The sequence below is a fragment of the Benincasa hispida genome, chromosome 12, assembly GCF_027475165.1.
Source record: "Benincasa hispida cultivar pf3 chromosome 12, pf3_genome.v1.1, whole genome shotgun sequence".
NCBI lineage: Eukaryota > Viridiplantae > Streptophyta > Magnoliopsida > Cucurbitales > Cucurbitaceae > Benincasa > Benincasa hispida.
In genome coordinates this window covers 52,374,000-52,389,608 of record NC_143489.1, presented here as the reverse complement: position 1 = coordinate 52,389,608, position 15,609 = coordinate 52,374,000, and the positions used below count along the sequence as shown (strand labels likewise).

The window sequence follows — 15,609 nt, the reverse complement described above, 5'->3', positions numbered from 1 at the left end:
TAAAAGACAGAAAATCTCTCCTAAAGAAAATGCCCATCTTTGGCACTTAAGATTATGACACATAAATCTTAATAGGATTGAGAGACTGGTTAAGAATGGACTTTTAAGTGAGTTAGAAGAAAATTCTTTACCTGTATGTGAGTCATGTCTTGAAGGCAAAATGACTAGAAGATATTTTACTGGAAAAGGTCATAGGGCCAAAGAAACCTTAGAAGGGTTTGAATATTTCATTACTTTTACTATTGATTATTCCAAATATGGGTATGTTTATTTAACGCAAGATAAGTCTAAAGCCCTTGAAAAGTTCAAGAAGTACAAGGCTGAAGTTGAAAATGGATTAAATAAAACAATTAAAACATTTCAATTTGATCGAGGTGGAGAGTATATAGATCTACAATTCCAATAATATTTGATATAACATAGAATTGTATCTCAACTCTTAGCACCTAGTGCACCTCAATAGAATGGTATATCAAAAAGGAGAAATCGAACCCTATTGGACATGCTTCAATCTATGATGAGTTATGCTTCTTTACTTGACTCGTTTTGGGGTTATGCAATACAGACTGCAACTTACAATTTGAATTGCGTTCCATCTAAATTTGAACTACGTTCCATCTAAAAGTGTTATGGAATGGTTGTAAAGGTAGTTTACGCCATTTCAGGATCTACGGTTGTCCAACACATGTGCTTGAGAAAAATCTTAAGTAATTGGAACCTCGTTCAAAATTGTACCTATTTGTAGGTTACCCTAAAGGAACAAAAGGTGGTTACTTCTATGATCCTAAAGATAATAAAGTGTTTGTGTCGACAAACGCTACCTTTTTAGAAGAGGGCCATATAAGGAAGCATAAGCCCCGTAGTAAGATGGTGTTAAATGAACTTTCCAATGAAACTACTGAACCTTCAACAAAAGTTGTTGAAGAGCATCTAGTAGGTAAAATCCACCTCAAACTTTAAGGGAGCCTCGACGTAGTAGGAGGATTGTGATCCCACCTATTCGTTATATGGGTTTAATAGAAACATTAGCTATCATAGCTGATGGAGATGTTGAAGATCCATTGTCTTACAAGAAGGCAAAGAAAAATGTTGACAAAGATGAATGGATCAAAGCTATAGATCTCGAAATGGAGTCTATGTACTTCAGTTCAGTTTGGGATCTTGTAGATCAACCTGATAGGGTCAAACCTATAGGTTGCAAATAGATCTACAAGAGGAAACGTGGTGCTAATAGGAAGGTGCAATACTTCAAAGCTTGACCCGTGGCAAAGGGTTATACCCAAATTGAGGGAATCGATTATGAAGACACTTTTTCACCTGTTGCTTGATACGTTATTTTATTGAATGGAAATATGGATGATATGCGTTGATAGAATTACGTTGTGCACTCAAATTTCCCCAGCGGAATTCAAGTGTAAATTCTCCTGAGTTTCCCGGTAAGTCCAGGGTCGAACATAGGGACTTGTGAAAATAGATTGCGTTGGTAATTTTGATGAAAACTTTGCGGTAACCGGGTAAATAAATGAAGTATTTGGTTTGTTGTTTGCATTGATGAAAAAGAAATAAATAAATGCGGTAGATTTGAGAAACGAAAGTTGCATTGATAGATGCAATGAGTATGCGTTGAACGAGTTGGGAAGATCTTTAGCTAGCGTTACTTGGGAATGAGTCAGACTATGTGATCATGTTACTACCATGCACAACAAGTCATTTTCCAATGCAAATGCGATGCTCTTAAATCTAGGACGCATATGTTGAATGAAAAATGTCCATAGAGCTCATCCCTAAGTCTCTACTCTTGTCCTATGCATTGATGCAAGATGCATGAAAGCAAGATGACCACATACAATCATATCCTATCTCTATGATGCATGCCATGCGTTGATAACAAATAGTGCTCATTCCTAAGCGCCTATCTCTTGTTTATGCGTTCTAATTTAGTTCTTCCAAACCTAGATTCTAACCTGACCTTCCCAAGTCTAGATCCTGTCCTTAGACTACCCTCCCGAGTATCTTTAATGGACGAATGAAGCATACATAAACAAGATAAACACAAAGAATGAAGATTCCCTAGTTGTGCTAGCTAAATGCTTCTCAACCCATTCAACTGATTTAGCTACTCATGCGTGAATCACAGAGAGTGAACAAATATAGAGAAAAAAAATTCCATTTTTATAAATGAGTTGAGTACAAAATGTCAAAGGAAGTTTAAGGTAGAGAGCCTGGTAGCAATTCCTTGCTGACCGAGGCTTTTTACACTAGAATCTCTATTCTGATCTAAAGATATTCCCGCTTCCGTAGGTGTCAGCCCTCTCTTTGTCTTTGGAGCTTTCGGTGCTCTCCCAAGCTTACCGGAACGATCTACCGACACAACTTTCTCCCTCGCGTCCGCCTTAGGATGAAAGAAAACTAGAAACGAAGACGTGCGAACTGGAACAAAAGATTGTAAAAGTGGTGAACCAGTTATATATATCATGAACCCCTTTTCTGAAGCATGCACTTGGTATTTATAGAGCATCAATGGTGAAAGGCAGCTTCTCTCTCCCAGTTGTACAGATGGGACAACTTTAATTCCTGATTGACGCGTCGAATAATTATCACCGATAAAGCTGAATTTACTTCGTGACCGTTATCGGCTGTCATCTTAATTTGGATTCGACTGTCATCAGCTTTCTGTCCCATCGCTTTTAATTGGCCTTTCACCCAGATGCGCCCACCATGTTGCACTGACCAACTTGCGGCAATCCTTCTCGAGCGAATGTTTGCGAGCATGATCAACGCAATGTCTTGCGGTGAAGTTGCATTCAACCAATGAATTCCTATGATCGCAATCTTTATATTGCGTTAACGCATATTCTGCACAAAAATACAAAAATCAATAGTTCTAATATGCTGAATGCATGCAACCACAATATTATAGAATTTATGCTTAATGGACGCAATTTAACATATTTCATCAATGCAATCTAACATTGTTTAAGAACTTAGCACTATGATAACGTGCATATCTACCTGTTATCATTGCCATGTTGAAGTTTATCCGGATACTCCTATCCATTGTCTCATATTATGATTATGAGATTTGGCAAACATATGTCAAGACTGCTTTTCTGAATGACAATCATGAGGAGACCACGTATATGGAGAAACTTAAGGGATTTATAACCTAAGGTCAAAAGCAAACAGTTTGTAGAATTAATCGTTCCATTTATGGATTGAAACAAGCTTCGCAATCTTGTAATATAAGATTTCATACTATGATTAAAAATTTTATGGCTTTGATCAAAATGTTGATGAACCTTGTGTTTACAAGAAAATCATCAACAGATCAGTAGCTTTTCTTGTGCTGTATGTTAACAATATCCTACACATTTGGAATGATTTAAGTCTACTAACTGAAATTAAAAATTGGCTAGTGACCCAATTCCAAATGAAAGATTTGGGAGAGACACAGTTTATTATGAGCATTCAGATCTTTAGAGATCGAAAGAATAGAACGCTCCCTATCTCAGGCATCATACATTAACAAAATGCTTATCAAATTGTCGATGTAGAACTCCAACAGAGGTTTGCTCCCTTTCAGGCATGGAGGTATTTTGTCTAAGGAACAATGTCCTAAGATACCTCAAGAAGTTGAGGAAATGAGATGAATCCCCTATGCATCGTCTGTTGGTAGCCTGATGTATGCGATGTTATGTACTATATCTGACATCTGCTATGCAATGGGGATAGTAGTAGATATCAGTCTAATCTAGGATTTGATCCCTAGATCGTCTTTAAGAACATCCTCAAGTATCTTTGAGAACGAGGGATTACATGTATTGTTGTAAGGATTTGATTCTTACATGATACATAAACTTTGATTTCAAGATTGATAAAGACTCTAGGAAATCCATATCAAGATCAGTGTTCACTCTTAACATAGGGGCAGTAGTCTAAAGGAGCACCAAACAAAGGTGCATTGCTGACTCTACTATGGAGGTTGAGTATGTAGCAGTCCACCATCTCGAAATCAAACAGGGGTGTCAACTAGTTAAGCAAGCTCAATGACACTTTAGACCTGAACTTATTCCATATTGAAGTTGAAGACATTAAGCTGATTGAAGTAGGGTTTATTTGTGAAGTCAAATACCCAACGTGGATAACCAACATTGTCCTTGTTAAAAAAAAAAAAGAATGGCTCTATGAATGGCTCTCGCTAATAAGGAAATGATGACCTTTCCAACTTCAAAAGGAATATATTGTTACAAGGTAATGCCCTTCGGGTTGAAGAATTCTGGCTACTTACTAATACGTCATGCAGAAGGTGTTTGACGACATGTTGCACAAACATGTAGAATGTTATGTTGATGACCTCGTGGTCAAGTCTAAGAAACAACAATATCATTTGAAGGATCTGAAAGTTGTGTCTGATTGCCTGCAAAAATACTAGTTGAGGAAGAACCCTTTCAAGTGCCAGTTCTATGTAACCTCGGGGAAGATTCTTGGTTTCGTTTTAAGAAATCGGAGGATCGAGATAGATCAATCTAAGATCGATACCATTCAGAATATGTCGAGGCCAAAGATTGTAATGAGTTAAGAAGTCTTCAGGGACGTCTAACTTACATCCGAAGGTTTATTTTGGATTTGGCTAGTCGATGTCAACCTTTTCAAAGATTGATGAGAAAATGAGAAAAATTCGAATGGGATAAGGCCTATCAGAATGAATTTGATAGCATAAAGAAGTACTTGCTTCACCCTCATGTCTTAGGCGCTCCCATTATTGGAAAGCCGTTGATATTGTACATTGCCAAACAAGAAAGATCGCTGGGGGAATTGTTTGGCGGAACAAGAGGAGAAGGGAAAAGAACATGCTCTCTACTATCTAAGTGGAATTTTGACCGAAGCTGAAATTAATTACTCTCCTATTGAGATAACATGTCTAGCACTCTTTTTCGCTATTGATAAGCTGAGACACTATATACAAGCCTTCACTGTACATCTAATTGCAAAATTCGAGCCCATCAAGTACATTCTATCTAGGCCAATCATCTTTGGGCATTTGGTCAAATGGGCAATCATGCTTCATTATCTATATGCCACAAAAGGCGATCAAAGGACAAGCATTAGTCGACTTTTTAGTAGATCACCAAATTCCATCATATTGGAAGTTATGGGAAGACTTATTCGATGATGAAGCTATCTTCACAGAAATCACGAAATCTTAGATCATCTTCTTCGATGGTGTAGCACGAAGGAATGGTGTAGGGGCAGGCATCGTGTGAAACCTGGATTTCCATTTTCCCTACTTAAGCAAGTGATTAAGGAAATTAACTAAGTGGAAGTTAAATCCTATGTTAAGAGAAGGAAAATTCCAAGTGTCTAAATAAATGTGTTTAGTAGCTTTGAAATAAGCTTTAACTAGTGAAAATTGAGTTAAGTATGAATCCAAAAAGAACTATGCATTGGAGGCTAGAAAAGAAATGGCTTAAGTATTTGACAATGCGTTGGCCTTGTGCTAAGCATTGGTGTGGTGCCATGCGTTGGCCATTAGAATTTGAGAGGTTATTAGGGTATTGAAAGAGGCTAGAGTGTGGCCTAGAGGAAAGGCTAGAAAAGAAATGACTAGAAAAGAAATGGCTTAAGTATTTGACAATGCGTTGGCCTTGTGCTAAGCATTGGTGTGGTGCCATGCGTTGGCCATTAGAATTTGAGAGGTTATTAAGGTATTGAAAAAGGCTAGAGTGTGGCCTAGAGGAAAGGCTATGCGGGGACAAAAATGCGGCAGCCAATGTCTTCAGAGGTTAGCAAAGCATGCGACAACCTCAAGTTGCGCGGACATGGGCGCTGGGCGCTGGTTGATCGTGTAGTAAATAAGCAGACGATCATGTAGCAAAAGGGCAGCACTACACGATGGGGTATACGATCGTGTAGCAAAAAAGGCAGCACTACACGATGGGGTATGTGATCGTATAGTAAGGGAGCGATGCTACATGATGAAGTAGGTGATCGTGTAGGCGGGCACTGGATGATCGTATAGCAAATGCAGTAGGAAATTGCGCTATGCGATGATGCGCTAGGCGATAACAATCTTGCGCTAGACGATAGCCATGATGCACTACACGATGGTCATCAGCGCTACACAATGAGACAAGCAATGTTACACGATGAGCAAGAGCTATGCGGACACTATATGATGGTGCTATGCGGCAACACAATGCGATGGTGCTATGTGGCAACATTATGCGATGGTACTATATGGCAACACTATGCGATGGTGCTATGCGGCAATGCTATGCGATGATGCTATGCAACAGCTTTGCTAAACGATAAGTTATGTGATGATGCTATGCGATGATGCTATGCAACAGCCTTGTTAAACGATAAGCTATGCAATGATGTTATGCGGTGTGCTTGCTAAACGATGAGCTAGGCGATGAGACAAGCTATGGTGAACGCATGGTGAATTGTCTTTGCGTTGCTAAGGCTTGCAGTACATAAGGATTGTGAGGTTAGTTGCATTGGTCTTGAATAAGAGACTAAGGACGTTGACAAGCAACAAGGACATATATGCGTTGGTCATAAGGGATGCGGAGATGGTGAGCTATACCATGAGGTGTTGAGTTGAGAACTTGGTCGACCCAAAGGTTGTTATGCATTGGTTATTTGCTATGTGCCGAGGACATCCGAAGGAATGTGGGCACATAAAACAAGGCAAATAATATGCATTGGAAAAGGTTGGTCAAAATCCTAGTTGAACGCATAAGGAAAAGGTAAGCAATGCAGGAGAGGGCATGCGGCCAAGGATGAGCCTTACGAGCATCTAACATATGTGACCAAGTTGCGTCAATGGGATGCACAAGGTAAGGTTTCATTAATTAGAAATGGCACAATCGAGGTTAGGTCGCATATGGGGAAAGATGCTAGGCGGCAATGGCTTGAAGGGTGTTGTGATAAGGTTAATAGACACCTCAAGGGCGCAAAGATGGGATGGATGCATATGAAGGATGGACACATATGAAGTTGGATGGACGCATATGACGTTGGATGAACGCATATGAGATTGAATGGACGCATTTGTGGTAGATGGCCGCATATGATATTGGATGGATGCATTCAAGGTCATCATCTGGACATATGGCTTGTTGGGGAGAAGTCTTAGGCCTTAAGCAAGCGAGGTGGATGCACAAGAAGACATGCAAATTTGAGCGCTATGTATTGGCTAAAATAGAGGAAGACACCTTGGATTGCGATGATGTAAGATTATGTTAATAGTGTAGGGAAAGAACACCCGAACATGCGGCTAAGAAGGAGGTGCCGCACTAGGGGAAATTTTGGATGCCTATAAATAGGGCCAAGGACTTCCGATGATAACTCGAATTCTCTTCAAAGGATATTAACAAGAGTGTATGAGGATCGAGTGGGAGAAACTATGCGTTGATGGAAGAACGTATGCATTGGTAGCAGAAACCATGCGTCGGGCATGAAGTTCCAAGAGGAGGAGATGTTGTCGGACAGGAAGGTCTAGAAGTAGCATCAACTTAGGATGAAGGTATATCCCAGAATACTCGTGCGTTTGGAGTGATTCCAAAGCCACCTGAAAGCTATGAGAGTCTAGTATTCAGGGTAGGGCTGTCAGAGAAGAAGCTCAAAGGATTCAGGCTAGAGAATGAGGAAAAGACAGAAGGGTCGAGCTGTAGGATAACCTTGAGCCAGCCTTGATATTTTGATGATTTCGGCCGAACCACAAGAATTTCAGAGCTAATATTTTATGCAAGCTTCCTGAGACATTTTAGAACATGTTTGCAGAAGGAAGTATCTTAAAATAAGGTCTATAACTATGAGTAATATAAGCTGATAATTGAATCTGAAATTTAGGGTTCAAAAGGGAAACCAAGGAAACCTAAGGAACTTCGGAAAGGAAAGTTCCTAACTAACCAAGGTGAGTGGTTGATCCATTGTTTGAATGGTTGATTTCTATATATACATGTGATTATATATATAGGTTGTATTTGAAATATTGGCATGACCGAAAAATATGTTTTGCCTGGATTTAATTGTTGTTGTATTGTTGTCACAATGCATGTATGTTTGCATTAGAAAATGGGATTCATACCCGGAGATATTGTTAGCGTGCTTGGTAAGACGCTTGGCTGGGATTGTCAAAATATCTGGCTGGAATTGTTAGCGTACCCAAACATGGCTAACAAATAATGTCGACATGTGCACAGTCAACGGGTTATAGGGTATTGAGTTTGTGTCCACATTGGTCATCACGGGCCATTCGTGGAGAATACCTAGGAAAAAATACATAATCATGCCAGGGTTGTCCAGCTGATAGGTTGAGGAGATTACATTTTGCTATGTGTTTATGGTTGATTGTGGAATTGTTTTCCCAAAGATGAATTTCTAAAATCAAACTTATGTTTGTTTAAAGCTGGCACTCATTAAGCCTTGTAGCTCACGTTTTCCATGTTTTATGTCTTCCCACCCATCCCCCCCAGGTAGCGGAAGGTGAGGAGTTCTAGAGGGTTGCTATGGTCAAGGTCTGCCAAAAGCCACAGTTACACTTCCGGAAGGTTTTAAGAATGGTTGTTGTAAACTTTTAATTAAGTCTTGGAGTTGTATGAACACTATATTGTTGTAATATAAAATGGGCCTACTTAATCAGTTGTTGTTATCTCCTTGACTTAAAGTTTATTGAGTATAGTGAAAGAGGTGAAGTTGTACAGTAGGTATCACAAAAGGGTGGTATCTTTGATCCCTCACACCTCTCCTGAGGCTCAGAAGTGCGGGCACGGGGCTGGGTATGACACATCGTCTTCATTTCATTGGAGAAACACTTATTGCCCTATAACTGTGCACTTACTAAATTGTGCTTGAACAATTTTGTCGAATACCAGACCTTGATAATTGGCCTCTAAATGGCTTTGGAGATTAGGGTATCATGCATGGAGATTTCTGATGACTCAAAGCTGATAATCAATCAGCTTTTACTCCAGTATCATGTGAAGCATGATGACTTGAAGTTTTACTTCATTTATACCAGACAGTTGATGGAGAAATTCGACAGTGTGACATTGAAGTATGTCCCGAGGTCAAAAAATAAAAAGGCGGACACCTTGGCAAACATGGCTACTGCCCTGATAGTTCTATACGATGTATCTCTAAGCATATCACTTTGTTGAAGATGGGTTATACCTCCAGTCGAGACTCAATGTGAAGAAATGAATGTGATAAAAGTTTGCTTAATTGATGAGGAAGATTGACGAAAACCCATTATAAATTACCTTGAGCATGGAAGGCTTTCAGACGACCCTGCCATAAAACCAAGATTCAAATAAGAGTTGCTCACTTCATTTATTACAAAAGTTTTTATATCGCCTCTCCTTTGAAAGACTCTTTCTTCGATGCCTTGGAAAAGAGGAATCAACGAAGGCTTTTGAAGAAGTGCATTCAGGCATCTACAGCTCGCATCAATCTGGACCAAAGCTACAATTCCAACTAAAAAGGATGGGTTACTACTGGCCAAGAATGATCCAATATTCGTTGGAGTATGCAAATAAGTATGAGGTCTGTCAATACCATGCAAACTTCATTCATCAACCACTTGAGCCTTTGCATTCGATTATAGCTTCGTGGCCTTTTGAAACGTGGGGACTTGATCTTGTTGGCCCTATAACACCTAAGTCATTAGCAGGACATTCTTACGTCTTCATAGCCACTGACTACTTTTCAAGGTGGGTTGAGGTCATCGCCTTGAGAGAAGCTAAGAAAGAAAATATGATGGAATTTATCCGCATTCATATCATCTATCGATACAGTATCCCCCATCGAATTGTGATAGATAATGGAATGTCGTTCTCCAATAGCTTGATGGATAGGTTGTGTGAGAAGTTCAAGTTCAAGCAGTTCAAGCAATTCAAGTCATCCATGTACAACGCTATTGCAAATGGGTTGGTAGAGGCATTCAACAAAATGTTGTACAACTTGCTGAAGAAAATTATCTCTAAGACAAAGATGCATTGTGGGATTATCGAACCACTCATTGTACCCCTACAAGAGTCACACCATACTCTCTTATTTATGGAGAAAAAGTTGTCCTCCCTTTGGAAAGAGAAATTTCGTCACTAAGGATGATGATGCAAGAGGGATTGACTACAGAAGACAATGCCAAGTTAAATCTTCAAGAGTTAGAAACACTTGATGAAAGACGACAAGAATTGGAGTGTTACCAAGCACGAATGTCTAAAGCCTTTGATATGCACGTAAAACCTCGATCTTTTCAAGTCGGTGATTTGGTGCTTGCTGTAAGAAGGCCCATTATGAAACAAGACATACGAGAAATAAGTTAACACCTAAACGGGATGGACCTTACATCCTCAAAGAGATCTACACAAATGGAGCATACAAGATCGTTGATCAAGACGGATTAAAAATTGACTCAATCAACGGCAAGTTTCTTAAGAAATTTTATGTTTAATATCTGTAAAAAAAAAAAAAAGAAAGAAAAAAAAAACTCCTTATCGTAAAAGTATAAACTACATGGTTCTACTAGCCCGTATGAGCTTAAAAGGTGAACGACCCAAAAAAAATCTTTTGAACTATGTTATGACTTGATCCCTATTCATTATAAAGGGTATATAGGCATCTTGAAGAAACCTTCAAGTTTAGTCAGTAAAAGAAAAAAAAAATCAGTTGAACCACGTCATGGTTTGATCTCTTTCTTAAAGGGTACGTACAGAACTTAAAGAAATTTAAGTTCAGACCAAGGAAAAAAGTCACCACCACCTAAAGTGACGATATAAAATTGATGGTGTTCATCTGTATTAGAGAATGTAACTAAGAATTTAGGGCGGCCCTAATGGACACAATTCAACAAATCGAAGATATCCATCCTTATTGAGGGAAACCCAACAAATCAAATAAATGCATCACTAGGAGCAAGACACTGCAAGTTAGATGCTTATAAGGGCATTGCTTAACTAAAGATCAAAGCTTCATCTTCAAGTTTAGAAGTTCTTCTTCCTCAAATTTAAATTCGAAGGTTTCATCAAGGCTTGTTCAAATGCAAGCTCCGAGATTTTACCGAAGCTTTCTTAATAAGCAAGTGTTACGGATTCGTCAATGTTTCTTCAAGTTCAAGTGAGGAGGATTCTCTAATGTTTCGTCAAACTTAAGTTCGGAGGATTTTTTGATGCTCCATCTTCATACTCAAGTTTGGAGGCTTTGCAATGGCATCTATATGTTTAAGTCGCAAAGTCAAGCTTAACGTGGCAGGTGAAAAGTCAAGACTAATGTGGAAGGTTGAAAATCAAGTCTAATGCAAACTGGCAAAAAGAAAGGTTTGGTTCTGCCTCATATGCAAGATTAAGTCAAGTCTGCATGGCTCTGCTTCGTATCCAAGATTAAGTACGGTCTACTTGAATCCGCCTCATATGTGAGATCAAGTCCAGTCTGCTAGGTTCTACATCATATGCGAGATCAATTATGGTTTGTAATGTTATGCTTCATCTGCGAGATCAAGTTCGATTTGCCTGACTCCGCCTCATATGTGAGATTAAGCCTAGTCTACCTAGCTCCGCTTCGAACCTCGATGCCATATCTACCTCATCTTCAAAACTTAATGGCATGTCTGCCTTATCTTCAGAGTTAGATCAAAGAGTGGCATAATAAGATTTTTTGTGTTGGGATTGATATCCTAAATCTCTTTTGTATTCTTGTAGTTTGTAAACTCTATATAAAAAAATTATTATTAATAAAATAATTGTTATTTTACGAGCATACACTCAATCTAATAAATAAAGATCTTAGGTTATTTTATGTAATTTAAACATGTATGTAGAGACATATAGGTGGATTATGTTTAAATGATAACCTAAATGGTCTGTAGTAGATGGATAAGATTAGGTACCTTATCCTGGTGACACTACGAATACAAATTGCTTTGTAGATGTTATAAATGATCTGATTCTTATCATTCATGTGGAGACATGTGAGCGGGGGTATCCTATACAAAGAGTTTATATAAGATTGGACCACGAAATGATTAGTCTCATTATATAACGCTGTTAATAATAAAGTCTTACATTTCACCAGGATGACCATAGGTGACTTTACCTGAATCCTGAATGAGTTATGAACTCCTGCCCATGAAGGCGGTCCTTTGATCTTCATGGATGAGAGTAGCCAGTTTCGCTGACTCAATATGCCTACATTTTGAGGATTCATCTGGTTGAGAAGCTGGGAACACGGTTACACAAGAAGGAATTCACTCATTCCCTATTGTTAGGGTAAGTAGAGAAATTCTCCCTTGAGGGTTGATTTCAAGACTTGAACAATGAAGCACCTCACCCTCTCCTGATCAAAGAGGGGTTTGGTTATAGTTGGACTATAACCAATTGTTCATTAAAGGGATCAGTAGTACTTAAGAAGTTAGATGTAACTATAGGGAAAAAACGGTAATTTTGGCCCAATTGTATTTACGAGTAATTTGTGAAGGGTCATCGCATTATTGACTGGTTATATCCAATGGACACCAAACTATATTTGTAGTGCAAAGAATGCAACTGTTTAGTAGAGTGACTGACAGTTAATAAGTATTGGGTAATTTAATTAAAGAGTTTAATTAATTATTCAAGTACGATAGAAGTTTCAATCTACAAGTTCATGAGATCCCCTCTGTAGCACAATAGAGATTTAATGAGAATCAATTTTGGAATAATTTGAATAGTTTAAATTAAATGAGGGAATTAATTATATGTGATATAATTAATTTAATTTAATTATATATGATATAATTACTATAATGTATTTGATACGTTATAATATAAAGTTTATTTGAGAGGAAATAAATACTTGAATGTGATTCAAATATTAATTATGTGAATTGGATTCATATAATTAATTTTAAAATAAATAAGATTTATATTAAATATCATGCATTAATGAGAGAATGTGATAGGAAACTGACAATTTAGAATTTATTTATTGATAAAGTGTGTTTATACTATCGTATATCAAATCAGCTAAACGATTTACATATATTTTGCTAAACGATAACAGGCAAACAACAACTACACGATCGCACTATCTTCTACACGATCACACTATCTTTTACACGATCACGTTATTGCCTAGTAGATGAAATAGACGATGAGTGATACTCCTCTGCCACCTTTACACGATCAATCTAACCCGAACTCCCCACACACGCGAGAGCTCACTTCCCCCACCCAAGATATTTAATTCTTCAATGACCTCTTCTTTTTGCTTCCCTCTTCTTTTAAATGAGAACTTATCCCAACCGAATTGAAATCTACTTAACTGTGGTCCCCAACCTCTTTAACTGCCACAACTTCTACTTTTCCCATATTACCCTTATTCTTCCTTCTCTGATACTATAGTACAATCGGAGGCCTAATAGAATGAAAATTATAGAATATATTTTATTTGATACAATATTAAACTATAGGTTATATGTTATATTTGATTAAAACATATAGTTTATATATTATATGATAAGGTAGCTATCATATAAATATATATTAAATGGTTTATTAAAATAAATTATTTTTTAAAATGTTTTTAGGAGGGAGTTGTAACTCCCTCCTTTTTTTTCTCTTAACTTCATCCGTGTGTGGGAAAAGTGAAGAGAAGTTGGTTTTTTATTTTCTCTCTTCTTGAGCTCTACATAATTCAAAGAAGAGTCCTCTGAGAAAATTCTTTGCATCTCATCTCTTCTCTTCCTCTAAAACTTTCCCTCTCTTCCAATTTTCCCAAGAGCCTATAACTCCTTGAATTCTCATCTAAAGGTAATTTTCGTGGTGGTGGTCATTTGGAGATCAAATTGGATCGTGATCATTTTGGAGAAAAGGAAATTTGTGAAGAAGATTAGATCTTCAAAGGTAAAGATTTATAGAAACCCTAATTTTCCTTTTCTTAATTTTTTTGCATGTTGTAAATTTTAATTTGAATGCATAATTTTATTATGTAATTTTTCGTTTTGTGAAAAACCAAAAATTCGGATGATCCACATTTCTGCTCATGGCCTTCACAGGTTCCTTCAGTTTAGTCCTTTTTGGGGTCATCCCTATGTGAACCAAACTACGATATAATAATGGATCAATACGTGATGTAATAGGGTTGCTTAGACCTTTTTGGGGTCATCCCTATGTTGATCAAATAGGGTTGTTAGACCTTTCCAGGGTCATTCTTATCTTGATCAAGAAGTGACGATGTAATAGGGTTGTTTAGACCTCTCCAGGGTCATCCCTATGTTGATCAAATAGGGTTGTTAGACCTTTCCGAGGTCATTCCTATGTTGATCAAGAAGTGACGATGTAATAGTGTTATTTAGACCTTTCCGAGATTATCCCTATGTTGATCAAATAGGGTTATTAGAACTTTCCAGGGTCATCCCTATATTGATCAATAAGTGACGATGTAATAGGGTTGTTTAGACCTTTCTAGGGTCATCCCTATGTTGATCGAGAAGTGATGTAATAGGGTTGTTTAGATCTTCGGGGGTCATCCCTATGTTGATCAAGTAGTGATGATATAATAGAGTTGTTTAGATCTTTCCAGGGTCATCCCTATGTGTATTAAGGCAAAGTCACGTATCGGGGCATTACTGGAAAAAAAAGTTCACAATTTGCAAAAATAAAAAATAAGGAGTTGGCAAGATAAAAAAAAAAAAAAGTTACTCCCTCGAATGCAAATTACGAGTAGCTTTAATTCCAATAAAAAAATGGAGTAAGTTAGTTAAAAAAAATAAATTCCAAATTATGGAAAATGGAAATTTAGAAAGAAAAAAAAGAGATTGAAGAAAGAAAAGGGAAATTTTGTAAAATGGGTTGTTTTTAATGAAGCATACTGACTGTGGGTTTTTATGGGCACTCAGCATAAGAATGAGGATCTCCACAGCCCACACAGCTAACCATGGGCTGCTCGAATGCTTCTACCTAATTCACCTTCTACTGATTTGATGCGTTCCCTAACGATATGTTCTGCAAAAGGCTGGTCATCGTAGCCACTTGTGCAGAAAGTGTGGCTCTTGCGTTGGAATCGATAGAATTAATATTCTGAGATCTCTTCTTCTTGTCAGCTCTTGCATCATACGAATTGTCCACCCATTCCATGTTGTGCTTAGCAATGCGGTCTAATATCTCTTTAAACTCGTTGTAAGATTTATCCATAATTCCACCAGTTGCAGTAGTGTTGGCTGCCATCTGCGATGCTCTATTCAATCCACCATAAAAAGTCTCCATCTGGATAGTTAGTGGTAGTCCATGGTTCGGGCAATTTTTTACCAATCCCTTAAAACGCTCACATGCGGCACTTAAGGTCTCAGCTTCTTCTTGTTCAAAGTTCATAATTTCTCGATGCCTCCTCACGTTGGTGGTAGGTGGGAAGTATTTTTGCATAAATTACTCCACCAACTTCTCCCAGGTAGTGATTTCACCATGCTCCATTGAGCTTACCCATTGTTTTACGTCATCACGCAAAGAACAGGGGAACAAAGATAGCCTGATCGCCTCTGGGATGACTCCAGGAATCACAAATGAATTACACGTTTCCCAGAAACATTTCATGTGGGCATGAGGATCTTCTCCACGACCACCCCCAAAT

The 15,609-nt window shown here is 38.0% G+C and overlaps 1 non-coding gene across 1 annotated transcript; it reads left to right on the top strand.

The window, feature by feature from the left end:
* Positions 1–15,264: 15,264 nt before the first annotated feature.
* On the top strand, positions 15,265–15,368 carry LOC120068604 (small nucleolar RNA R71). Its single transcript, XR_005479242.1, has one exon. It is a non-coding gene; the product is annotated as a small nucleolar RNA R71 (small nucleolar RNA).
* The last annotated feature ends 241 nt before the right edge of the window (positions 15,369–15,609 follow it).